This window comes from Rhipicephalus microplus, chromosome 1, assembly GCF_043290135.1.
Source record: "Rhipicephalus microplus isolate Deutch F79 chromosome 1, USDA_Rmic, whole genome shotgun sequence".
Lineage (NCBI taxonomy): Eukaryota > Metazoa > Arthropoda > Arachnida > Ixodida > Ixodidae > Rhipicephalus > Rhipicephalus microplus.
In genome coordinates this window covers 41,071,759-41,098,729 of record NC_134700.1, presented here as the reverse complement: position 1 = coordinate 41,098,729, position 26,971 = coordinate 41,071,759, and the positions used below count along the sequence as shown (strand labels likewise).

The window sequence follows — 26,971 nt, the reverse complement described above, 5'->3', positions numbered from 1 at the left end:
AAAAAGTTGCTCCTTCACACCACGCATGAGGTGGCGCAACTTTTTTTCTTCTGCCATAGCAGGATCCGCTCGCTTGAAAAGCTGTGTCATGTCCTCGACGTACATCGAGACGGTCTCGTTGGGCATCTGGATGCGTGATTGAAGTGCACGCTCCGCCCGTTCGCGGCGGTCGGGACTCCTGTAGGTCTCCAGGAGGCGACGCTGGAACTCGCGCCAAGATGTCAGAACATCAATCCTGTTCAAAAACCACGTCTTGGCACCGTCTTTTAGGCACGTGTACACGTTCCGGAGCTTCGCGGCATCATCCCAGTAATTGATCGCTGCGACACGTTCGAACTCACTCAGCCAGTCGTCAACATCTTCATGCTGCGCTCCGTGAAAGGGGCTAGGCATGAGCGGGTTCTGGACGGTGCAGTAGATCGGCGTGGAAGGTGTCGGAGCTTGCATGGGATCTTGTGTCGAAGTCATAGTCGCTGCGTCAGTGGTTGGTGTCTCAGGCGGTAGGCCTCGTTGGCGGCGGCTTACTCTATGAACAGGAGTGTCCACGGGTGCAGGGCTTGTGTTCCGGCTGCTGGACGGGGTCTTGGGCATCGGGTGGATTGCGAGACGTTGTACCCAGCTCCTCCACCAGTCTTGTCACGTTACTCTCGACAAACTTGATAAAAAATGGGCTCGTTTAGTCGACTACTGAAGCAGCGGCTCAGAGAGATCGTCTTTGTCTTCTTTCACTCTTCGATCTCACCCAAGCAAACCATGTGGCAATATGCAGATATTATCCGTCGACAGCCATCTAACGTACCACCACGTCAGCATGACCACCAGCAATAGCCGGCGACAGTGCTTTGGTATTACAGAGAAACGTTGACGCCGATGCGACCCCCACTCCACAAATCCGACATCTGGCGTACCCCTGACTACAGGCCCTTTTTTTGTGGAGAAGCAGGCCACATCGCACGGAATTGTCCTCATCGCGTCTCCGGGTACCAAGAATTTCTATCCACTAACCCTCAGCGCTATTTCGACGGAAGACGCAACGTTGATACTAGCACGATAATCCCGCGGAACGTTTCTTCTGTGTTCCGGTCACGCTTGCCTTCTCCTGGTCATTTTCCTCAACCTATAGAGGTAGCACGGACATGCCGAGAAGAAGATTTCCCAGTCCACGCTGGGGAAACTAAAAGCAGCGACCTGAGGGGGGAAGCTTGTGAATTGCCGAAGAGTTGAAAATCCCCCATTACCGCCGCACGAAGCGCCATACATTTCGAATGAATTGACGAAAGACTAGATTGTCACCGCCAACATTACAGTTTCAATTGACGTTCACGACGTGACGGCACTGGTCGACACTGGTGCGGACTTTTCCATAATGAGTAAAAATCTGGCTGACAAACTCCAGAAGGCGAAAATAGAATGGACGGGGCCGCAAATTAGAGGAACCGGAGGTCAGCTGCTGACGCCTACCGGAAAGTGCACCGCACGAACCAAGATCGGGGATTCATCATTCGTCGCAACCTTCGTTATTTTTTCTTAATGTTGTAAACAGGCCATCTTGGGTATGGATTTCTTGCGGTAGTACGGTGCCATCATAAATATACCCGACGGTGTACTGACCTTCTAAGCAGACCATAGCGCAGCGCTGCAGCACAAGCCCATGTGCGTCATAGACTACGTGACCATGCCACTGTTGTCATGCCGCCTCGTCTCTGTCGCTTGTAACACGAAGCATACTGGAGAAGGTGTTGTGGAACAAGTATCGACGCTTTTACTCTCTCGGGGAATTCCTACTGCCAGAAGTCTCGTCAGTGTAGTGTCTGGGCAAGCAGAGGTCCTGTTGACGAACTTCAGCAACGAGCGTCGACACATTACAGAGAGTACAACAGTTACTTCGAAGACATTGTAGAATTCGGTGCGTGCTTCGCAATACAACAGGCTGAGACTCCGGGCGCTTCAACAGCACCGCCTATCGACATGAGCACAGAATTTTCGCCAGCGCAGAGGCAGAGTTTTCTAGATGATCTCGGCCAGTTCGAAGATTGTATTTCATTGACCTCGAGGGTTATTCAAACGGCACTGACAAAGCACCGAATTAAACGGTAGAGACATCAAGACCGATTCGACAAAATCCATACCGCGTAGCACCAAAAGAACGCGAAGCAGTCCAAGAACGAGTCCAGAAAATGCTCGATGATATCATTCAGCCGTGAAAAAGTACTTGGGCATCACCGGTAGTGCTAGTTAAGAAGAAAGGTGGCAGCTTACGCTTCTGTGTGGACTACTGGAAGCTGAACCACGTGACAAAGAAATACGTATACTTATTACCGCGTATGGACGATTCGCTTGACAGGCTGAGGCATGCACGCTTCTTTTCGTCGATGGACCTGACAAGCGAAAATTGGCAAATGGAGGTTGATGAGCGAGACAGAGGAAAAACTGCTCTTGTTACGCCTGACGGGCTTTACTAGTGTAATGTCTCTTCCTTCGGATTGTGCGCAGCACGAGCAACATTTCAGAGACTGATGGATACCGTCCTATCAGGCCTTAAGTGGCAGAAGTGTCTGGTATACCTCGAGAATGTCATTGTTTTCTCAGCAAAATTCGAAGAACATCTAAGACAGCTGCAATTAGTATTTCGAGCAATACTGTCTGCCGGCCTAATGCTGAAACCGGAGAAATGTCATTTCGGTCCCAAGGAACTCCGATCTTTAGGGAATTTGGTGAACCATGAAGGTTTTTGTCCGGACCCCGACAAGATTGATGCCGTCCGAAAATTTTTGGTGCCAATGGATAAGAAGGCGTTGAGACGTTTTCTTGGCCTTTGCGCCTACTACTGCAGGTTCATCGCCAATTTCCTGCACATAGCGTCGCCATTAACATGCATAACGAGAAATGATGTTCCATTTTTATGGGGTGAAGAGGATTAAGTAGCATTTCACGATCTACGACAGCGACTGCAGACACCACGTGTGCTTGCTCACTTTGACGAGGACGCTTTTACCATAATCCACACCGATGCCAGCAACGTAAGTTTAGGCGCTGTACTCGTCCAGTGGCAAAACTCAGCTGAGCGAGTGATTGCATATGCAAGTAGGACGCTTTTCCTTACCGTCCCAATATTCCACAAAGGAAAAGAAATGTCTTGCTGAAGTATGGGCGGTTATGCAGTTTCGCCCATACCTCTACAGCCGTCCCTTCGGCGTAGTCAGCGACCACAACTCTCAACTTGGAGGACTCAACTAGTCGGCTAGCGTGCTGGAGCTTAAACCTACAAGAATTGGATATGACAGTCGCCTATAAGTAGGCACGGCAGCACTCTGATGCTGATTGCTTAAACCCGTCACCTATATAGCAAGACAATGTCTCAGAAGAGGATGACATGGTGTTTTTAGGAGTGGTTGACACGGTCACCATTTCGTCTTAGCAGAAAGAAGACAGCGAGTTGCTCCCTCTTAATAATTTTCTTAACGGCAAGTCTACAAGCGTTCCCAAGACATTTGCAAGGAGCCTGCCATCATTCTGCTTGCGCAGTGGTGTCCTGTATAAGAAGTTTTCCTCCAGCGGAATTGCTCACTTACTTGTTGTCCCGACATCCAGTCACGATGAGATGCTGGGCGCTTGCCACGATGAGCCAACCTCCGGCCACCTCGGATATACGTGCACGTTGGCCAGAATCCAACAGGAGTACTACTGGCCGAAGCTTCCAGGCACTCTAACGCATTACATCCGCACGTGCCTCGATTGTGAATGACGAAAATCGCCACCTTAAAAACCAGCCAGATTGTTGCAACCAGTTTAAGTGCCCACCATACCTTTTCCACAAATCGAAATGGACTTCCTTGGACCATTTGCGACCTCGCATACTGGAAACAAGTTGGTAATTGTTCCTACCGACTATCTTACTCGCTATGCAGAAACAAAGATGTTACCAAGCGGAACCGTAGTAGAAGCAGCACAATTTTTCTTTAAAATATCGTTCCGAGGCATGGTTCTTCTAGAATTATAATATTGGGCAGAGGTACCGCTTTTACGGCCATGCTCCCTAAGTCAGTGCTTGAGCTGAGTGGAACAGCGCATCAAAAAGTACCTCCTAACACCCACAAACGAACGGCTTAACAGAACGCCTCAACAAGACGATTGCCGATATGCTGAGTATGTACATCGACATTCATCATAAAAATTCGAATGGCGTTCTGCCATACGTTACCTTTGCCTACAATACGGCATAGCAGGAAACTACCCGAAGTACGCCATTTACTCTTCTCTATGGCCGTGAAGTGACGTCAATGCTTGATACCATGTTGCTGCACAACTGCGACGATACAGACACGGATGTTCAAGCCTTTACCCAATGAGCTGAAGAGGCGTGGAAGCTAACACGCGTGCGAATCGCCAGGCAGCAGAGTTACGACGCACAACGTTCCAACCTGCAACACCGATACGTCACTTATCAACCAGGCGAGAAAGTGTGGCTCTGGAGCCCTATTCGCTGACACGGCTTTCTGAGAATTTACTGAAGAAGTACTTTGGTCTCTAAAATGTTGTACGGTGCCTAATTGACGTGAATTATGAGGTCATCCCTGGTAGTTCCTCGCGAACTCGCCAGCAAAAATCAGAAATCGTACACGTTCTGTGGATGAACCCATATTGTAGTGAGCCAGTTGCATAATACGTTAATACACCGCAGATTTTGTAGCAGAGCATTGGGACGATGCTCTTTCTGGAGGGAGGCAAATGTCACATTCCACATGCAAAGAAGAGCTCGCGCAGCAAGAAAGAAAGATGAAATTCTTTCCCGGTCCTCTTTACGAGTGCCTTTCATTTTAATTAACGTGAGCTCTACTATATCGGACTTCTGCAGCGTCTGCGTCGTGACAATATTATAACATCCTGCGTCTTTCATCATCAACGACAATTAGATACCGCCATGTTGTTTTAAACCTATCAAGTTTTAAATTTTTCTACCACAATCCTCACTACATACAACAATCGCCATCTAGTTTAAATTTTATCAAATACACAGAGAACAAAAGATTTATTTGTGACCAAGGAAGTAACGTCTGTGTGTGGGATTTTTAGTCCAGGATCCCATCGGCACAGGCCGCTGTTGTCGCTCGTCTGATGAGGGCCTCTTGTTTCTTCGGGTCTGAGCTGGACAGAGCTGCCTACCACCCTGCAGTGTTTTGTTGTACTCTGGGTTGTGGAGGTCGATTGTGCAGCTATTCCCATACCACGTGGTACAGGGTGGCTGTTTTATTGACGCAGAACCTGCACTGTGGTGAGTATGTGTCGGGATCTATCTTGGACAGTATCTATGCATTGGGGTAAGACAAGGTCTGGAGGCGATGCCACGCTACCTGATATTCTTTCATGAGTTTTGGCCACGAAGCGAAAGTTTCCGTCTTTCGAGCCTTTGATATTCTAGAATATCCGTGTATGTTAGAAGCGGGTCCATAGCCCCACCTCAGTGGTTTAGTGGCTAAAGTACTCCACTGCTAACCCGCAGGTCGCGGGATCAAATCCCGGCTGCGGCAGCTGCATTTCCGATGGAGGCGGAAATGTTTTAGGCCCGTGTGCTTAGATTTGGGTGCACGTTAAAGAACCCCAGGTGGTCAAAATTTCCGGAGCCCTCTACTGTGACGTCTCACATGATGATATGGTGGTTTTGGGACGTTAAGCCCCAAATATCGATCAAGGAGCGGGTCCATACGCATAGCCAAGGGTGGGTGCAATATGCCGGAGTCGGAGGTCTGGAAGAGTAATCTTCACGCCGAGGCATGGGCGAGCTTATTGCCTCCAGCTTCGCAATGGCCGGGTATGTATATCAGCTGTTTCAATTTGCGCTCTGAGTGTGAGGACGAGAGTTGTGTAAGAAGCTCATGCGCAATGGGGCCAATGTAGTCTTTACAAAAATATTTGCAGGCTGCTTTTGAATCTGTTAGAACGAAGGTAGACCTTGGGTTTGCGAGGGTGAGGGTGATTCCTGCTTCTTCCGTACTAGTTGTGTCTGTGTCATGGACTGATATGCAATCAACTTGTTTTCCACAATGAGCGGCACTTGCTGTACATTTGCCGTTCACTGGTCCAGCTGCATCAACAAAGAAGGCGCCCTCAGTATATGAGTAGTTGTCGTGAACTAAAATCCTCATCAGCTACAAGTATCGCCAGCTAGTTTAAATTTTATCAAATGGAAGCGTCATCAACTGCAAGTACTTCCATCTAGTTGCACAAACAAATACCAAAGTTGGTGACACATACCTGCTCTACAGCGGGTATGCGCCACCGGTAGCTGCGTATATCACCAACAACAAACCCCATGGACTATACACAGTCACGTCCTAAGGAGCTTTACCCCCCAAATGTTATGACAGCCTGGAAAGGCCTCGACTTCCGTACAGATTGAGAATACTTAGTTACGCCGGCAGGAATCTGCACAGCCAGAGTCACTATTAACAGCCAGATTTATCCCACAAACTTTGTCGTACTACAGAAATGCTCGAGAAATGTCCACCTTGATATTGACTTCTTAAGCTTACATGGTGCTGTCATTAACCTGAGAGCAAAGTTGATAACAATATCTACCGAAAGAGCACTGCCGCCGCACACGCCTTCAAGAGGGCACGCCTTAAATTTGTTGGAAGCTCAAGTCGCCTTTTCTCCTTGCTCCGGCGTCAGCATTTACGTTGGCAGTGAAGAATCAACAGACATGCAAGGCGTCGTTGAAGGCTACCTGCACCTATTCATAAGCCGCCAAAATTGCGTCGCCGGAGCAATAGCCTAGCTGCGAAGAGGGAACGCAGAGTGATGCTTCTGAACATCAGCAGTGACTTCAAGCACGGGAGCAAAAGGATGACGAGAAACTGGAAATCAGCAAAGTTTTCGTGATCACTGATTCTGCCGAAAGTACACCGACGACTCAAGCCCTTGAAATGGCCTTCGACGTTATTTCGAGCTTTTCGATGCATAAACAAGAACAACACAAAAACCGGCTCCTGTTATAAAAGAACTGATTTTAGTCACCATCAGGAATTCTACAAACTCCTGTTGCAAAACATCCAATCGTACCAAAAGAAAATGCCAGGCCACTCAGTCACGGCACGTACAGAGTTCCGACGCGTAAGCGTTAGGTCATGAAGAAGCAAGTGGACTAAATGCTGCGGGACGACATTACCATTATTCAAAGAGTCTATGGGCGTGACCGGTGGCGTTGGAGAAGAAATGGGATAGACCACTACGCTTTTGCGCTGACTCTCGGTGCCTCAACACGATTATGAAAAAGGATGTAAACCCCAGTAACATATTCTTTTGGGCTAGTTGGTATGTAGCTGTGTTGGTGGTGTTCTGTGGTGTGGTGTACAGCTGTGTTGAAAGAAGTCTTTTGTTTTCATTTAAATTTACGCAAATGATGTTTTACATGAGGACGTATACCCTCTTCCCTGAATAGATGATGCCTTTTACCAACCCCACAACGCAAAATACTTTTCATTGATGAACCTCAAGACAGGCTTTGGCAGTAGACAAGAGAGACAGCGAAAAGACTACCCTCTTGTATTTGCTTGGCACCTGTGACGTCACAGCAAGTTTGAACACCATGCTGACAAGATTGAAGTGGCAAAGTTGCCTACTGTAATTGGGACGATGTCATCGTGTTTCCCTTAAGTTTCGGCGAGCACATCAGGCGTCTCGAAGCTGCCCTTCAAGGAATCAAGACCTCCAGACTCACCCTGAAACCAGAAAAGTGCCGCTTAAATATTAAGAACTGTTGTTCTTGGGAGATGTTATAATAAAGTTTGGAGTACGCCCCGACCCACAGAAGGCAACAGCCATCACTGAATTCCCGCCACACGCCGATAAGGAGGTCGTGCATCAATTTCTTGTCCTGTGCATATTATACAGGGGTTTTATATAAAATGTCGCCCGCGTCGCCGAGCCACTCGCTAACCATACAAAGACCAACATGAAGTTCAATTGGGGAACGCCGCAGAAGAAAACAATTCGAGAACTAAAACGACGCCTGTAGACACCGCCGATACTTGCGCATTTCGACGAAGAAGCCGACACGAAAATCCACACTGACGCAAGCAGCGTAGGACTCGGAGCCACCCGATGCAGAAGATTGGTGGACTTGAAAGGGTCACCTGTTATGCGAGCCGGTCACTATCTGATGTGGAAGTCAAATATTCTAAAAGAAAAATACGTCGACATTTTGCCATCATCTGGGCTACCCCCAAGTTTCGCCACTACCTCTATGACAGGCCTTTCAAAGTTGTGAGTCACCACCATGCCCTCAGTTGGCTAGCTAACTTAATGAACGGTGGAGTCTGCGACTACAGAAATTTGACATCACCGTCGTTTACAAGTCGGGACGAAGGCATTCCGATGCCCACTGCCTGACCCACGCCCCCGGTGACCCACCACCAGAAGACAACGCTTTTTTGGAACCCTAAGTGTCGATATCCTTGCAGAACGACAACGAGCCTACCAAAAATTAAAGGCCTTGTAGAATACCTCCAGGGCAAGGCTGCTGTTGTTCCAAAGGTTTTCAAGCGAAGACTAAGGTGGTTTTAGTTGTGTAACTGCATCCTCATCAAGAAATACTTCTCGCCACAACGAGCCAACTACCTCACCAAGGTACCTTCGGCATTATCTCAGCATGGCGACCCGACTGCTGGACAACTTGGATTTTCACGCACAATAGTGAAGATAAAGATAAAGCATTACTGGCCCTGCCTCCCCGCTGACGTCACCCACTACGTCAATACCTGCCGACACTGTCAGTGACGGCAGACACCGCGAACTAGATGAGCTGGACTTTTTCAGCCTATCGAACCACCTCACCGGCCACTCCTGCAAACTGGCATGGACATAAAGGGACCTTTCCCGAAGTCAAATTCTGGAAACAAGAAAATCGTCATAGCTACTGACTATATAACGCGCTACGCCCAGACAAGCGCGCTGCCAAAAGGCACTGCCACCAAGGTAGCAAGGTTCTTCATCGAGAACATCGTCCTCTTTCATGGTGCTCTTGAGGTCTTTATTACCAACTGAGGTACGGCCTTCACTGCGCAGTTGACTCAGGCAATCGTGGCATAAAGCAAGATAAGCCACTGCCGAGTGACCGCGTACCATCCACAGACCAATGGCCTCACCGTGCACTTAAACAAGACCATCGCCGACATGCTGGTGATGTACGTTGACGTCGAACACAAGACGTGAAATATCATCCTTCCGTACGTTACCGTCACATACAACACTGCCATACAAGAAACGGCGTAGATGACACCATACGGATTGGTTTACGGAAGGGCCCTGGCATTCACCCTCGACGTCATGTTACGCAACTTTACCGACAAAGAAAACCTCGATGTGAGTGAATACCTTCAGCATACCGAAGAAGCCCGACCACTCGCCCGCCTCCGCATAAAGAAACAACGGACGACTGACAGCCGCCGTTATATTCTTCGACGACGCTTTGTTGAATAGCAGCGCAGTGAACGTGTTTGGGTATGACGCTGATACGCCGACGTAAAGACTCAGTGAAAAAATTGGCCCCGTATCTGCGTGCAATCTGCAAATGTCGTCGAGAGCCAATAGCCTTGCGTGTGGAGAGTGAACAAAACATTTACTTGATGTTCCACGAAAGAAAATTGCTGAATGGTATTCCGGAGGCGCTGCGTTAGTGCCTCGAGCGTGCAGCGGAGGCGAACGAAGGTATCAAGTCACGTTACACGTGAGACATGAGGGTCATTTGGCAGTTTATTTTGGAAAAGAAAGCGCGTGGCCTTGCACGCCCGTCTCAGAGGTTATAAGTGTAGAAGTGAGGCGACGGGTAGGTGCCACCCCTATCTCACCTTAGCAAAGCGTTGGAAACACTCCCCATTCCGTGCCAGCGTAACATGGTAAGCTCAGCGTGATAAGCGCTACGGTCCCTAAAATTACTTATGTATGCATTTTCTAGTAAGAGATGCATATGCAGAATATATGCGTGTTGTTATGGTGCATCAGACATGCGCAATAATTGCTTTTTAATTGACAATTGCACAAACATGAACGCTCAACCTCGAGCAATATTGGTGGTCACGGCTGATAGGGTCGGCCGTTTCTAGTACGCGATGCTAGTAGGAGTGGACAAAAAGACAAACGTACAGACAGACCGACAGACAGACAGACACAGACAAAAATTTTTGCGGCGAAGGTCCCCAAGAAATACTATCGTCTTTAAAGCTTCTGTGACGGTGCTGTGGACCACACAAGGTAGTTCAACGTCTCGGCTCAGTCGACGTCTCGGCTCAGTCGACTACGAGACTACGAGTCGACTACGACTACGAACTCTCAACGGCAGCGTGCGCGACCCGAAGTCGTTCATGTCGTGTGCCTCAAGGTGTTTCATGCCCGGACTGTGCTCTTTGCAGTTATTTTTATTGCGACAGCAGTTGTATGGACACTCTCGGTTGGAGTTTACCGCCAGCGTCGGCTTTGACGTCGATGTCATGCCCTGTATATGTATACGCATCTATATATGTGAATACGCAAGAAAGAGAAATCTAGAAAAAAAAACGCTCCACCGAGTGCAATCGAACGTTGGACCTCTGCGTCGAGAACGCGAGGTGTAAACCACTGAGCCACCCATGAAAACGTTGTTCACCGTTGACATGGCAATCTAAATATATCTACCACTTACAACATGCTCTTGAAGGTGTTTTCAACACTTTGCTACGACACCACGGTGGTGTCACCCACCCGTCGCTTTGCGTTCCACACCTTATCACCTCCCAGACTGGAGCACATCTTTTTCCGCGGGCTGCACGCCTGCGTTTTCAAAGATAACTTCCAGATGACGCATGTGTCTAACGTGCCTCATTGCGCTCGTTCGCCTCCGCTACACGCTCGAGGAACTCTGGTATGTGGGTTTTAACGTCCCAAAACCACCATATGATTATGAGAGACGCCGTAGTGGAGGGCTCCGGAAATTTTGACCACCTGGGGTTCTTTAACGTGCACCCAAATCTGAGCACACGGGCCTAAAACATTTCCGCCTCCATCGGAAATGCAGCCGCCGCAGCCGGGATTTCAACCCGCGCCCTGCGGGTCAGCAGCCGAGTACCTTAGCCACTAGACCACCGCGGCGGGGCTCAGCGTAGAAACAAATGAGACGCTTATTCGTGTGCATCCGTACCTGTCAATACGGTTTGTGCGTAATTTGTGCGCGAGAAACGCGGGGAACATTTCGATCTGCTTTCCATTTTGCGCGTGACCTTTCAAATTGTTGCTCTCGTGTTCATTGCTTCGCCTTTGCGGCAAAGCTGCTACCTTTTCTATTGTGCTTTATTGTTTGTAAGAATATATTGTGCTTTTTTACTTCATTAATGTTTTTATTTTAATTATTCATGTATTTACCCCGGTGTAATTTTTTTTTAAGCATCGGGACAATGCTTTACTAGAGGGGGGCAATGTCACGCACGTTTCTCATTTACACTAATGCTCATTCGATTTTCGCCCCCAAAGCCTGCCTGGAAGGCTCAGCGCAATCTGCGCCTCACTGTTTTAGAAAGTTAACCATTATTGTGAATCAGTTTGGTAAGATTAAAGCCACTTTGTGAACATCCCGGTTTGTTCTCAAACCTACTTTGCTGCTAGCGATAACATTATTGAATATTCGATGGCAACTATTTAAATGCCGACACGCTTTACCGCTTCTCAGTTGGTCGACAGCCGACACTCTGTTCACCGCTATCAGTGCCAGTATCTCACTGTAATCTAACTTTCCTTTTGCGTGGCCACAAATTCGGCCAAAAAAAAGTTTCTTCTTCGACCTGAAGGGTGCTCTCTTCGTTCACGTCACGACCCCGTGACCTCGTGCGGACAATTATAGGCGGCTCACATGCTTCTTCTTTTGCTATAATGTAGAAAGGCTCTATTTAAAAAAAAAATAGTAGTTGAGTCGTCTGTCCCATATGTTCTTTTCCTGTGTCCCTTCCACTGCGCAGTTTGCTAGAAGATGAACGCTTGTTTTTTTTTATTTGGAAGATGACTCGCAACGCCACCTTAGGTATTATTGCAGGGGGCACAGTGCCTCGTAAAATGAATCCGCAGTCCTACGGCCAACTAAATCAGCTGGTAAAATATTTTATTTGACAATGGCTTGCGGAAAAAAAGAATGCTTAAACAGATCCGTTCTGTGGTTCTATGGCCGTACTTTAAATTTGTGGTCATGACGAGAGGAATGATAATGCGCTGGTTTTAAATATTCTGAAGGATTAATGCCTGTTTTAATGGTATAGATTGAATAAAATAGTTTCAATCTCAGATTACTTCTTCGATCTTGTTAGTATTACCAAATAGGTTCTCTTTACATACATTGTGAGCTTTCAGTTTGGTCATATTTTCCCAGTACAAATCTTGCTGTTATCGACTGAATGCGCTCTAGTGCATGAACGTGTACTTTGTGAAACCAATCCAACACAGGACAGGTGTATTCCAGTATTGGTCTGACATAGGAGTAATTTGCGGCCTGTTTAACCTCCTTGGTTACATGTTTAAAATTTCTTTGCAAGAAATTTAGGGCTTTTCCAGCTCTGCTTAGAACACTGGCAATGTGTTCTGACCATTCCACATCTTCAGAAAATGTGACACCCAAGTAATTGTATTGGTGTTCTTTCCTAATAAGTTCATTGTTTAAGATGTACTGATTTGTAAACATGTTGACCTATTTGGTGAAACTGGCGTGAACGCATTTATCAGTATTTAGTACCATATCATTATTTTTACACTATATCTACACGTAATTAGGGACATTCTGAAGCTGGGCGAAATTCGTTTGGTCGGTCAGTTCAGTGTACAACACAAATTCATCAGCAAGCATAATATTACGACACTTAAGTGAGTCCGTAGTGTCATTATTAAACACAGGAAACAGAAGTGGGCCGAGTACGGAACCCTAAGGTACCCCTGATGTCACCGAAACTAAACATGAACATTATCCACCTTACACAACCTTCAGTTTTCTTTAAGTTAAATAGTCCGCAATCCATCGGCAAAAAGTTTGTTGAATGTTCAAGTTCTGCAGTTTTTGAATCAGAATCGAGAGTAATACCGTATTGAAGGCCTTTTTGAAGTCAAAAATAAACAATCAATCTGTCCTAGATTATCTGAAACTGATGCTATATAATAATAGAATTCAACTATTTGCGTTGTACATGAAAAACCCTGTTTAATTCCATGTGGTTTAGGAATAAAAAGTTATTTGAAGTCAGGTGATTAATTAAAGCAGAAAAAGAACATGTTAAAGTACTTTACAACAAATCGGCGTCAGAGAAATTGGTCTGTAATTTTGTACGTCGGACTTTGAACCATTTTTGAAAATGGCCTTAACATAAGCTATTTTCTAATCACCAGGAAGCTTGCCTTCATTTAGGGATTTTTTGTAGATAACACAAAGATAACAAGCACTGCCTGAGAGCAGTGTTTTAAAACTCTTGATGAAATGCCATTTGGGCCAGTTTCTTTACTTTCGTCAATGCGATGCAACAACCTCACTATGCCGTTGAATGTAAACTCTATCTCACCCATAGGCAAACATTGTTCTTTTTTATTCTCGACAATCACTTGTGTAATTGGGCGGAAAAACGGTTTAAAAATTGTTGAAAAGTGTGACTTTTTCTCTATCTTCAGTTACAATCTTGCCACCGTTACGTAGATTTGGTGGGTTAACCTTCTTACTACCGCATTGTCTTATATACTTTCAAAACCTTTCTTATAAGGAAATTCAGCAGCCAAACTTCTAAAATACTTTTTGCTCCTTTCAGTTTAATTTTATAGAGTGATGTCCGATCTTTTATTTTGTTAAAGTTTTCAGTGGTTTTATTATGGCTATATTGGGGAAACGCCCTATTGCGTTTTTTGATAAGCTTAATAAGACGTTCTTTAATCCCATATTTCTTTATTTTGGTTAGTTAATTGCTTGAGACGCTCGAAACATGGCACCGACAGAGCCCAGTAATGCGTTCCTTAACCACATGCCATAGCTGCTGAACAGTTGCTTCGTCTACACTGCATTAAAAAGACAGAAATTGATGCTCAAGTCCCGGTGATATTTGCTCATAGTTTGCTTTACTATAAAAGAAGATTTTCCTAGATTCACATATCTTTGCATTTACACGAGATCTTGTTAGCTTTGCAAAGACAGCGTTGTGATCACCAATACCGCGAATAACGCGTGTCTCATTAACGACGTCAGGGGTATTGCAAAACAACAAATGCAGAACGTTGTCACCCCGCGTAGGACTTGAGGCATACCGCACAAGGCCGAGCACGTCAGTCAAGAAATGAACAGTTAAATTCGCTTATTAGGGGCTAGGCCATCGTGGTCTGTCTGGGTAAACTGCTCTCAGTGTTCATCTTACAAGACTTGCTCCTGTTGCTGTGACTTTGTTTTTTCTTGTCGATACGTGCTGAATATTTTTTACGCTTTTAAGGAATAAAATTTTGTTGTTAGTCAACGCCCATGCCTTGTGTTTTCCATTCGTTACCGTCTAGACACGCTGTTGTCGCCGTGGCAAGTACTTGGCAATACTTGTGCTGCTCTGCAGAGAAAAATTGCGCAGTTAATAAAAAAGAACATGCGGACTAACCAATGTTTTCTAAAGCACACCGTTGAATTTACTGATTAGCGGCAGGTGCGGTACATAAGGTTCCTTTTAGCTTCAGGCGCTTTTACCTGCGACAGAGAAGTCACTTCGTTAAGCAGAGGTTACTAGAGTATAGCGGATCCCTAAAAAGTGGATAGCCTTCTATTCTATGATAATATATACAAAAACGTAATTATGCACCAAAATGTGATAAAGTAATAGTTTTTATGGGCATAGGCTTGAAGACACTGGTCTAAATCAAGTTAAACTGGTGCGTGCATACAAGGACAAAGGCAGGCCCAGCCTGTCCCTGTTCTGTCGTTCTGTGTCCTTGTCTTTGCTTGCGCACACCATATTACAGTAGCTGTATGAACCAACTCTCTCCGCTGTGAATTTTACCGAACTCGTCTAAAGCTTTAGGCATTACATGTTGACAACAGCAGTAGCGTCGACCTTTGGTTAACTAGCATAAAGAAAAAATCTATTGTCTTGAATAAAGTTGTCTTTCACGTAGACCCCCACAAATGCTACAATTAAAGGTTCACTTTTTAAATATCCATGCGCAGATAAGTTTTTATGCCTTCTTTTTTTATCCGCAAATGTCCGTCTCTTCACTGGTTCTAAAAAAACAGTGGAAAGGGGAACATGGAAGCTTGGGATGAAAGATCCGCAAACAGGAGTTGTGTCAAGCCGAAGTTTTGACAAGCGGACTTGTCTTCCGCAAGGCTAGAACAAAAGTGATTCCTTTAGCGCTAGCGTGGATATGCTTCATATTCTCTCTTCCAACCTAACAAACAAGAGGAAGGTAAACATTGAAAACGAGGCTGTGCGATAGCAAGGGAGGGGCGGGGAGAGGCAGCGCTGTGACAAACTGTATGAGTCGAGGAGAAATAGGTATTACGTTATTAAAAAGAAAAAAAAGAAAGCCGTGAGAAGGTAAGGTGTACACGTGTCACTGAGTGCCAGTTGTCGAACTGATTCGAAGAAGTTAACAATGACATGTTCAAAATGTTTACACCTAATGCTTAACTCACGGTAATTTTCTCTGAATATGTACAATACCGAAAGGATTCAAGAGTTCTTAGAGACGTGTAAATGGTGAATGTTACGGGGAAAAGTCGTCGGAGAAATATATTTACTATCGAGAAAACAAACAGGCATACAAGATGGAATCCAATCTGCGCGAGAGCTCGCACTAAAAATTGTCCACTTCCCTATTATGTTCATCTGTGGCACCCCGTAGAAATATCTACTGGCAGGAGTGTAATCAACTTGTGAATGAGGTGCGACTTTGGAATTTTTTTTTGTCTTGCGAACCAAAGGCTTCACTGAAGTATGCAGAGTTTTCGGTTGTCAAAGTTGTGTCCTACTACTTTAAATATTTGTGCCACTGCTTTCGGCCATTTCTTCGCCGTGTCCGCGCGATGAACATTTATTATAATGTTAACAAGATGTCTTGTTTTGCAACTGTACTGTTTATCAGAGCATGGACCTTTCGTCATTTAGATAACGTTTTCACTTGTTCAAAACATTTGGCTAGTATAAAACTACATTTTATATATAGTGGACCTAATCACTTCCGGTGCTTTTAAGTATGATGACATCTTGAAGTTGTTTGCAAGTCTTGCATCTTGGGCAGGAGCAAGACGTTATTTGGCGCCATTGGAATCAGAGGTCACTCTACATGCAGTTACATGTCCTTAAAATTTTAATATGTCGATTAACGACCTTTGGTACTTCGGGTAATGCTTTTTAACGCGCTTGTTGCTTGCCAGCATTGGATAATACTTACAAAGGATATATTTGTCTTAGAGCTCATTTGAGTATTGGGTGATAAATGCTGGTGGTTGGTTGGTTCTGCTATGGATTTTCTTTTGTTGCTACTGTTGCTTTCCATTCATGTTTACATGCTTCGTTGTAGAATTCGGTCAGGTGATCTTCTGCGTAAACTTTTTCAACTCCCGTTTTGTTTAGGTAAGGTGAGTGGTGCAGGTATCCACCGTCATCGCATCAGATTCTTATTGTATGCCTCACTTGTCCGACAAAAATTTCCTTGTTTTCAGTATCGCTGGTGGGCACTAGTGTAATTTGGATACAGTCGGCTGCTTATTCAAATTTATAAGGTTTAATGACTATTTGAAATAACAACAGGTTACCTCTTATTGTTTGAAATATTACTCATTCCTGATTGTTTTGAATTTAATTTATCCTATTACTGACAATGTTTTGGCACTAGTATGGGAACCCATTTTTCGCCAACATACAACAACGATAATATGCGACAATTAGAATCAGCTCGCTCGATATCATCTCTATCAAAAGTTGAATAAGTGAGGCATTTGGTACGTTCTTACATACTGAAACCTCTGAAATATCATGAATGCATGAAATTCGGGCACCCCAGATAAGTTTGCAAGAGTGTGGTAACCTGCAAGCATTGCGGTGGATTTTGTGTTGATGATAACCGTACATCTGCGGCTAAATGTTCAAACTGTTCAGGCGCCCACGAGACAGCGTCAAAGGAATGTTCTGGAATAAGAAATGAAATAGGTATTTCGAACAAGATGTTTCGAGACCACTGCACTCACAAAGAAGTTGCACATATCCAGCTTTTCTGGACCCCAGTGGTTTAGTTCGCGTGAACGGCACCACGTGGCGTTTCAACCTTGAAAAATTCAAAAGTCCCGCCATGACGTATGCAGTGACGTGCAAGGAATAAAATATGAAAAAATGGTACACACACCCTGTGACGGTCGCTTCGCCTCAGTGCGCAGATAAAAGTGCGGTGTGTCTGCGTTATCTCGATGGCGACGACTGGCAACGATTTGACATTTTTTCTAGACCTACCGTGCCAAACAGCCCGCAACATTCCGCGCGAAGTATCTGGCCGTCATAGACGCACCCTTGATGTATCAGAAAAAGCGTATTTGTTTTTTTTCTTGTTTTTAGTTTCTGAGCTGCCGTATCAGTGGGCATACTAGAGAAGCATGCTGCTTTCAGGGTTTTGTGTTCACTGAGCGTGAGGCATTATGCTTGGGTACAAACAGGACATTGCGGTTGTTGAATAACCAATTTTTTATGCGCGCTACTTAAGTTATGCTCGGTTGCTCATTGCGTTACGGTTAAGTAAAACTGGATAACTATGAGAATGCCAGAAGTGAGAGTATGAAAACGAAGTGTAAGATATCTGTTTTTTGTTTTCAATTAGCTCTTGTCGAAATGACGCTAATACCTCCAGTATGGTGCCGTCAAAGGGGCTGTGGCTCGAACTTACGCAGTCAGGTTTGCTTTCACACCGCACCATGACCTCGGTGCCACACGGGCATTTTCGCTCACGATCAAGGCTGGTACGGATGGAGTTCGGTTAAGAAGTTAGGCACTCAGTGATTGAAAGTCACCATTGCGTCATGTCAGGGGAATAACAACATGGAGCAGCAGTGCTCTGACCCTGACAAACATCACCTCAGACTATGTCGTGATCAAACCTGCGATCAAGCGTGGCCATGTCAGCCAGTCAACGCTGTTGGGTCCGCGTGCTCCACACACTGTAGTTCCTAACCACACGAGCAAAAAAAAAGAGAAAAAGTAACAATGATCGCCTTAGTTAAAAGCTTACAAAAAGGAAGAACATAAAATTATATTGGATCATTCGCAATTTTTGAAAACCTCCATTAATATAGTAGGGTACTTGAGGGAGTTTTTATCTAATGAGGGAGTTTTATTGTTTACTAAAGTGTCATTCTTCAAAAATACATTCCAGGTTACGAGGAGTTCTTGAGGGAGCAGTAACCTTGCTTTTTCTTTTTAATATATTGCTAAGCACAACTCCCTGTCATGATGAAGTGTACCCACATGTATATGCAGATGATATAGCATTTTGTGCTTCAGAAAGTGATATACAATCGATATATAATTGCTTACAAACGTATAAGTGAGCAAATAATAACCGGTTGCAGGCTACTCATTTAGGTCTTAATGTTTCAAAAACGGCAATTAAAATTTTACCTTTAGATAATCCAGTCACTATTATCTAGAATAACTTGCATCCTGCGAAATATATCACAGTTGAAATTGGTAAAATATTGGAGAACATCTTAAGATTACCACCTCCTTTAGCATGCGACCAAGAAAGAAGTACGGGTACTGAGAATCTTAAGATGGCTGTGCCGTCTTCGATCAGGGATGCGGAGAGAACCAGTAATTATGTTTTACAAAGTCTACAAACATGTATCATTTCAGGACACCAGTGGTTTATCCCCGTATTAGCATTCGGATGTGTTTTATATGCTGGCGCATTGGCTTAAAAATTCCGGAAAGGGAGGCCCAAATTTATTCTTTGGAGAACCGAAATTCACATTCAATAAGGTACTCTACTTAGAAGCGAGGTTGTCCTCTCGTTTGTGCAGATTTAGGATACTCACTGTGCATTCATTCCCTAAAATTTATAGGAATTCTATAAAAATAAAAATTATTCTAATGAGTGCTCTTTATGCATCCTATTGACTTCAGTTTCATACAGCATGGTTGGGCTTCGTAGAAGCATTTGTTGAATCATTAGATGTTAAACTGAGTGAAGTTCCTTGCACGGGCAATGAAAGACAGAAATTTAAAAAGGTTTTTAAGATATATATTCAAATCTTGCAAACAGTTTGCATTACTACATATTATTCTAGCATTTGCAGAGGCATTTATAGCGGACAAATGTAAAAAAACAAATATCACAACTACAGATGCGTCACACTAGGGAAAGAAACCGGCGTTGGTATTTTTTCTGCGATGTTCAATTGTACACTCTCAATAAGACTTCCAAATTTTTTATCAAATTCTTCAGCGGAATGGCATTATGAAAGCTCAGCCCATCAATCTGAAGTGTGACCATAGTTACAGATACAATATCTGTGTTCGGCACTCAATAAAAATAGGTTTTTTCATTTATCACGTGGCTTTGGGACGTTATTAATATTTTATGCTTAATTACATCACGATCTTTTCATTTTCTGTTTCTTACCCATATAAGTCTAATCAGGTTAACCATGGTACTGGGCCACAAAATGACAAAGATTAGTGAAAATGACGAAATAGCGGACGCTCTGACGAAAGGCGCTCTCAGTGCTCCGGTATTCTCAATGATTTTGACAAGAGCCCTCACGATTCGTGACATATTGAGAAGGCGAGTGATAACTTGACCCTGTGCAGTCATTTATCACTCACCTATACGAGTACTGACACCTATGGTTCCCTTGGCGTAGCAATTTCCGTTCAACGCAAAAGTAGTATAGTTACTTTTACCAAAATATGTATGCTCTCAGTTTTCGAAATTTAACTATAGTACATATGCACAGAGGTGGTCTAGCTCCCTCCCCTATTTTCTAGTGTTGTAACAAGGACGATACAACTGAAAATTATTTCTTATCACGCATCAACTTCAATTTACTAAGGGGAAACATATTCAAAACAGCGTTTATTCGAAGCGAATTGGACATCGTCAGTTAAAATATTCTATCCTTAGGGGCCCCTCATCGTCATTTCACCGTAGACCTCCATTCTACAGTGAAAGTTTTTGAATCATTCAGGGCGATGTTGACCTGAACTATCTATGTTGGCCTCATTAGGTTGGCTTAGCTGTCATATAGTTTTTTAGTCATACAAATATTTCGTGAACAGTTTTTAATATAATTAATTCACTTCTTGGCCAGCCCAGAAGAATGGGCGCGAGCCATATACCAGTAATCATCATCACCATCATCACCATCATCATCATCATCATAAAAAAGTGGAGCAGCTCTAGGTGGAAAAAATAAGAAAAGCGATGACGAGAAACAAACAATAGCAAAAATAAAAGTGGCTTTGTCCCGTATACATTAGCGTACCTCCAGAAGAGGAGACTAGAAAACGAGTAAGCACCGCTTGACGCAGGCTGCACCAGAATGTTTTGCCACTTTAGCGATTGTTATAAAATGTTCTGGATAAGATTGAACGCAGGACACGAGTAGTAAATCTTGTTCTCGAACTTACGTGAACACCAGAGATTACACTAAAAAGTTTGATCACAGGTGTATAGAGTATTTAGAGAAACCAACAATGCGTTTTGGTACCGGTTCAATCACGACGCGCATGTGCTCTCTATGCTTTATTAGCCGATACATGAGTCGTTCCTACCACAGGGCATACATTAGAATTATTTTGGGCTGACGGTAATGCAAGTGGGAATCACTTCACAATATAAGCATGAACTGCATGAGTAAATTTTAATTCACAAGTTGAAAGCGGCTTCTAGGAGCCTAAATGAAAACGCTGGTAAATTGTCTAGCGTGCTTGCATAATACAGCAACGCTTCCTTGAATTTGACAATAGTATTCAGTGCTGCCCCACCGTGGTGGTCTAGTGGCTAAAGTACTCGGCGGCTGACGTGCAGGTCGCAGAATTGAATCGCATCTGCAGTGGCTGCATTTCCGATGAAGGTGGAAATGTTGAAGGCCCGTGTGCTCACATTTGGGTGCACGTGAAAGAACCGCAGGTGGTCGAAATTTTCAGACCCCTCCACTACGGTGTCTCTCATAATCATAGGTGGTTCTGGGACGTTAAACCCCACACATCAATAGTATACAGTGCATGCAAAGTTTCATGCTGCCACAGACTATCTCTGTTTGTGTGGGCAATCATTTTGTCACAAAAGTGTTACTTTTTGTTGTAGTGCATTGTCTGATTTTGTTCGCAGAGAGCAGTCCTTTGCTATGTATACGCTTTTCACGACACCAATGAATCTAATAAGTGCTATGTCTGGCAGTATCTCCTTGGACAGAGGCACGGTTTTTTATCTAACGGGTTAAAGGTTTTTGTGCCATGGCGATTCCCATTGCAGTGTTGTGTCCAACACGCACTGCTCCCTATGCCTTACATCTTCCAACTTAAACAGTGTGTTTAGCGAAAGCGCCAAGTAATATTAAATTACACGAGAACACAACACGTATCTAATTAGTGCAGTATGCTTCTGCGCCATATAGAGCATGTCAGAATATTTTTTTAGTCTTTCAAGCTTTGCCATTCACAAAAATTGCCTAATGAACATTGTAAAAGTAACTCTAGAGAAAAATCTTATGTCCAAAATTTGTAATGCCTAAACAGAAATAATAGAATTATCATTGTTTGGTAAGACAACTCCACTGCCTAACTTTCGCCAGCTTTGTTTTAAAATTCCCGAAATTGAAACATTATCACATCACTGCCGTCTGGCGCACTGCGTTTTCAGTGTCCTCAAATATAGGTTCAAGGAATCATAAAGTACTGTTCACGAAGGAAGGTCGTTTTAACAGACAATGGGTGACTAAAATGGACGTTAAGCGATGGCAGAATGGTAACGATATAAAGAAAGAAACAAAAACGTCGACGGAGAAGCGGCCGCCACGTGCGTATGTGATGAGAGACCGCTGGCAGAATTTGACAAAGCGCCGGCATTTTTTCTTTCTTTACAGCAATTAGCAAGCAGCAGAACGTTGGTGGTGAACTCGAGGCAGACAAGCAATGTGCGCTGATTTGTTCCTGAGCTGATTGATTGATTTGTGGGGCTTAATGACCCAAAACCACCTTATGATTATGAGAGACGCCGAAGTGGAGGGCTCCGGCGATTTCGACCACCTGGGGTTCTTTAACGTGCACACAAATCGGAGCACACGGGCCTACAACATTTCAATTTCCATCGGAAATGCAGCCGCTCCAGCCGGGATTCAATCCCGCGACCTGCGGTTCAGCAGTCGAGAACCTTAGCCACTACGCCACCGCGGCGTTCTTGAGCTGATGAACCATTATTGGTTTGGCTCACGAACACTGTGTGGAGGGCGGTCTAATGAGCATCGAACACTTGGCTTATTGAATCTATAGGCAGAACATTATTGCGAAAAGTGCTTGTTGTGTTCAACCTTCATTTTCGTTGTTCTCATTTACTCTGTTGTATAGTGCTGACATACGTATCTGTCCCGAGTAAGTCAGAAGATATGATGCATGTGATCTTGCCTGAACTCAGCCTCTTATATAGGGATTACTCTTTGAACGGCGTAAAATGGCATTGCGGCAACGAAACTAGAGTGTCATCGGCTAACAGTCTCGACGAAAATATGCTGATCAGGAGATCGCCGCATTGAAGCAGTGGTTGTGCAGCTCGGCTTCTGACCTAGAGGTCCCGGGTTTCATACCGTCTGGGGCGGTCGCATTTCGATGAAAGCGAAATGGTAGTGGGCCGTCAGCTGTACAATGTCAGTGCACAATAAAGAACACCAGATGATCAAAACTACCAGAGCCCTCCACTGAGGCATCTTTCACAATGGTCTAGTGGTTTCGGAACGTAAAACCCCAGATAATATTATGCTGATCAGGAAAGCAAAGTAGACTAAAGAAAGAACGTGTTCAACGAGTGTTGCTCCGCCTCACAAAAATAGTCTTTAAATATTACGTGCCTCTCGATTGTAATATTGACGCACTTCCACTACTTTAACTCACGAATGGCAAGCATGTTATCAGCTCGAGAAAATTTCTTTGTTTGATAGGAAAGTGGCAAGCACTGAGAATTCAAGGAACGTAACACAAGCCAGCAGCAAGGAAGCCGATGGAATATATTTTTGTCGTTACTATGGCAACTAGTGAGTGGGCACGGGAGCAGCGCATCAAGCATGATGCCTGATCTGCGTGTTTTTCTAATGCAGGCTGCGCTTGCGCTGTTGGTGGTCTGGCTACCGGCTGTCTCTTCTGACTCGGCGTGTTCGCATCTGCTCTGGCAGGTGCATTGTTATGGCGTCAAAACCACAAGCAGTGGCATATTCTTCAATGCAACCTCATCGGCGAAGCTCGACCATCATCTACCAACAGCATCGACAATGACATCGCTCCCCGGAAAGCACAAAAGCAGCTTGCGGACCAACCTGTTCCTCAGTGGGCACGGGAGCAGTGCATCAAGCATGATGCCTGATCTGCGTGTTTTTCCAATGCAGGCTGCGCTTGCGCTGTTGGTGGTCTGGCTACCGGCTGTCTCTTCTGACTCGGCGTGTTCGCATCTGCTCTCGCAGGTGCATTCTTCTGGCGTCAAAACCACAAGCAGTGGCATATTCTTCAATGCAACCTCATCGGCGAAGCTCGACCATCATCTACCAACAGCATCGACAATGACATCGCTCCCCGGAAACCACAAAAGCAGCTTGCGGACCAACCTGTTCCTCAGTGGGCACGGGAGCAGCGCATCAAGCATAATGCCTGATCTGCGTGTTTTTCCAATGCAGGTGTGTAGAAAATATTCTATTTATGCTAAAAAATCGAATAATACCTGCCTTTTGCTGTTCCCGTGCCCATGGGTTTTGTTTGATACCATTTGTGACTGCTTTTCCACTGCCTTCCTATTATTGTGTTGCGGGGATATTGAAGCTAATCCTGGGCCAACAACGCGTTCTGAAGCGCTATTGCAACTTGAAACGCTACCCGAGAACCCCGCTGAACAAATGAGTGTGCTATTTCAGCTCCTTAAAGACGTTCATGCGCGTTCTGTTTAAAGTTCGAAGAATCACGCTGATCTAGCTGCTGACGTAAAAACCATAAAAAACGGTCAAAAGGACGTCAAGACGAAAGTAACCGGAATACTAAAAAGACTAGATGAACTAGAAAACAAATCCAAGATTGTCGAAAACTTCAAAAGTGAGCTATCAAGCATGCGTAGTAAGGTATCAGAAACTACTGCTCAAAACAGCTTGTTACAGGCTCGCCTGGCCGAGCTTGAAGATAGGTCTCGACGTGACAATTTAATTTTTCATGGGTTTCCAGATGTCAAAGAATCTTGGGAAGAAATTGAAGCAAAGGTGGTCACTGAAATTACGTCCGTCATGAGGGCATTTTCGCCGAACTCGATTCATCGCGCACACCGACTAGGCTCATTTTCGTAAAACCAATGCCATTCCATCATTGTAAAGTTTAGCGACATTAAAACTAAAGATAAAATATTGTCTGCACGCTCCCAATTTAAAAAAAAAGACATAGGCATTAGCGAAGACTTCTCGCCCGCTACGCGCATCATCCGAAAAAAGCTCACTGCTTTCGCAAAAAATCTGTCAGAATCCCCCCAATTTAACTCGCGTTACAACAAGCTATATGTTAACAAAAAGGCTACATGTTTGATCCAAACGCTGGACAGGTTATTGAAGTAGAACGGCCTGGTCGAGGTTTCGAAAGTAACATCCAGGCACGTGTCCCTTCCTAGGAACGCGCGAGGGGTAGTGGCCCTAAATCTAACCCAAGGATTTCTGTTCTGTTCACGAACATAAGAAGCCTTCTTAACAAATATGATTCTTTATCTTCCGCAATAGATACCAGCGATGCTCAAATAATTGTGCTAACCAAAACGTGGCTCCATGCGCATGTGCAGGACTCAGAAATTTTTAATCAAGCGAATCATTTTGCAATTTATCGTTGTGATCGAACTGCGCATCGGGGTGGTGGTGTTCTGTTAGCGATATCCAAAAACATATCTTCTTTTTGCATACACATTACCACCACTCTTGAAACTATCTGGGCTTTGCTCACTTTAGGCCATCAAAAAATCGTCCTAGGCGCATGCCATCGTTCCCCTTTGTCGTCCTCAACATTTGTTAACGAACTCCATGACGTTATGAACCACATCGTAACACATTTCCCCAGTTATCCCTTATTTTTACTCGGCGACTTTAACTTTCCGAACATAAATTGGACTACACAACCAGCTTCCATTTCTCTTTTTTCGACACAAGCTTCTGAGTTTTTTACCTTTTGCTCTATCTTTTCTTTAACGCAATTAGTAGATTATTCAACAAGAATATCATCTCACGCAGCTAACACTCTTGACTTAATCCTAACTACGCGGCCCGATTTTACTTCCGACATAACGTACTTGCCCGGAATCGGCGATCATTCTCTTCTCAGTTTTTCTTTTAATGCATCATTCCCAAAAGTTTCAAACAAAAAAAAGTAATTCGTGACTACAAAAAGGCGAACTTTCAGGCTATTAATCACGAGTTATCCATCTTTCTTGATACTTTTTTGGCAAACTTCGATGATCATTCTGTTCAAACTAACTGGGACATATTTGCGTGTCGGAGGCGGAAATGTTGTAGGCCCGTGTGCTCAGATTTGGGTGCACGTTAAAGAACCCCAGGTGGTCTAAATTTCCAGAGCCCTCCACTACGGCGTCTCTCATAATCATATAGTGGTTTTGGGACGTTAAACCCCACATATAAATCAATCAATCATATTTGCGTGTAAAGTTTACGATCTAACAGAAAAATTCATACCGAAACGCACTATCACGTGTAATCATCGCGCCCCGTGGTACAACGCCCACTTGAAAAGGCTGTCTAACTGTAAGAAGCGCCTTTATCGTTCTGCCAGGAAATCGCCAACTGATTCCCGATGGGAAGCTTACAGGTTAGCATCGAACGCTTACATATCTGCACTAAAAGCTGCTAAATCTTCATTTTTATCCCGAACCTTGCCATCCATGCTTAATAATAACGTTAGAAAGTTTTGGAAAGTCATAAATCCGCCACATGATAACAGTATTTACTTAGATGACGCATCGGGCAATTCCATTTTCTTGAGTGATTGTGCGGCTGTGCTCAATGATACATTCACGAAAAACTTTTCTGTTCCTTCCACAATCAATGCTCCTAGCGTGCAGACATATAATTTTCCTGTAATGTACTCCATTTATATCGAAGCGCCAGGTGTGGCTAAGTTGATTGCTGGACTTAAATACCATTCTTCTCCAGGTTACAATTTAATAGACTCGAAGTTTTTGAAAAATACAAGTTCATTTAGTTCTATTATTTTAACAAAAATATTCCAGCAATCACTTGACACATCTACGCTACCCATACAATGGAAAATAGGTAAGATGGTTCCACTCTTCAAATCTGGCCAAAAAACATCCCCCGCAAATTACCGCCCTATATCTTTAAGTAGTACCTGCTGTAAACTACTGGAACATATTGTCACAAGCGTCCCGCGAAAAAGACGAAGGCGACAGCGCATACGCGCATCTGCACGCTTTTATGCAGAACGCAACAACGAGAAAGATAAGGAACTCTCTCTCACGCGGTTAACAAAAAGACCGACGCGCTGCTGTTTTCTCAGCGTCTTCGAGTACGACCTCTCTCTTGACGTCGCGACACTGGTGGAGGTGCTGGGGCCTGCAACCTGATGCAAGAAAGCGTTGTTCGGGACCGTACACCCAGTCCGGAGCCTCAACGTCTTGTTGCGACTCCAGTACATCGATTCAGCCGGCGCCTATTAGGCCTAAGCCCAGAACTCTTGACGGCATCTCCTGTTACCAACATGGCGGC

General features: G+C 44.5%; 1 non-coding gene across 3 annotated transcripts in view; it reads right to left on the bottom strand.

Moving 5' to 3' along the window:
- LOC119177784 (uncharacterized) overlaps positions 1–26,971 on the bottom strand; it is a 684,229-nt gene that overhangs the window by 58,541 nt on the left and 598,717 nt on the right. The gene's annotated exons all lie outside the window — the stretch shown is intronic.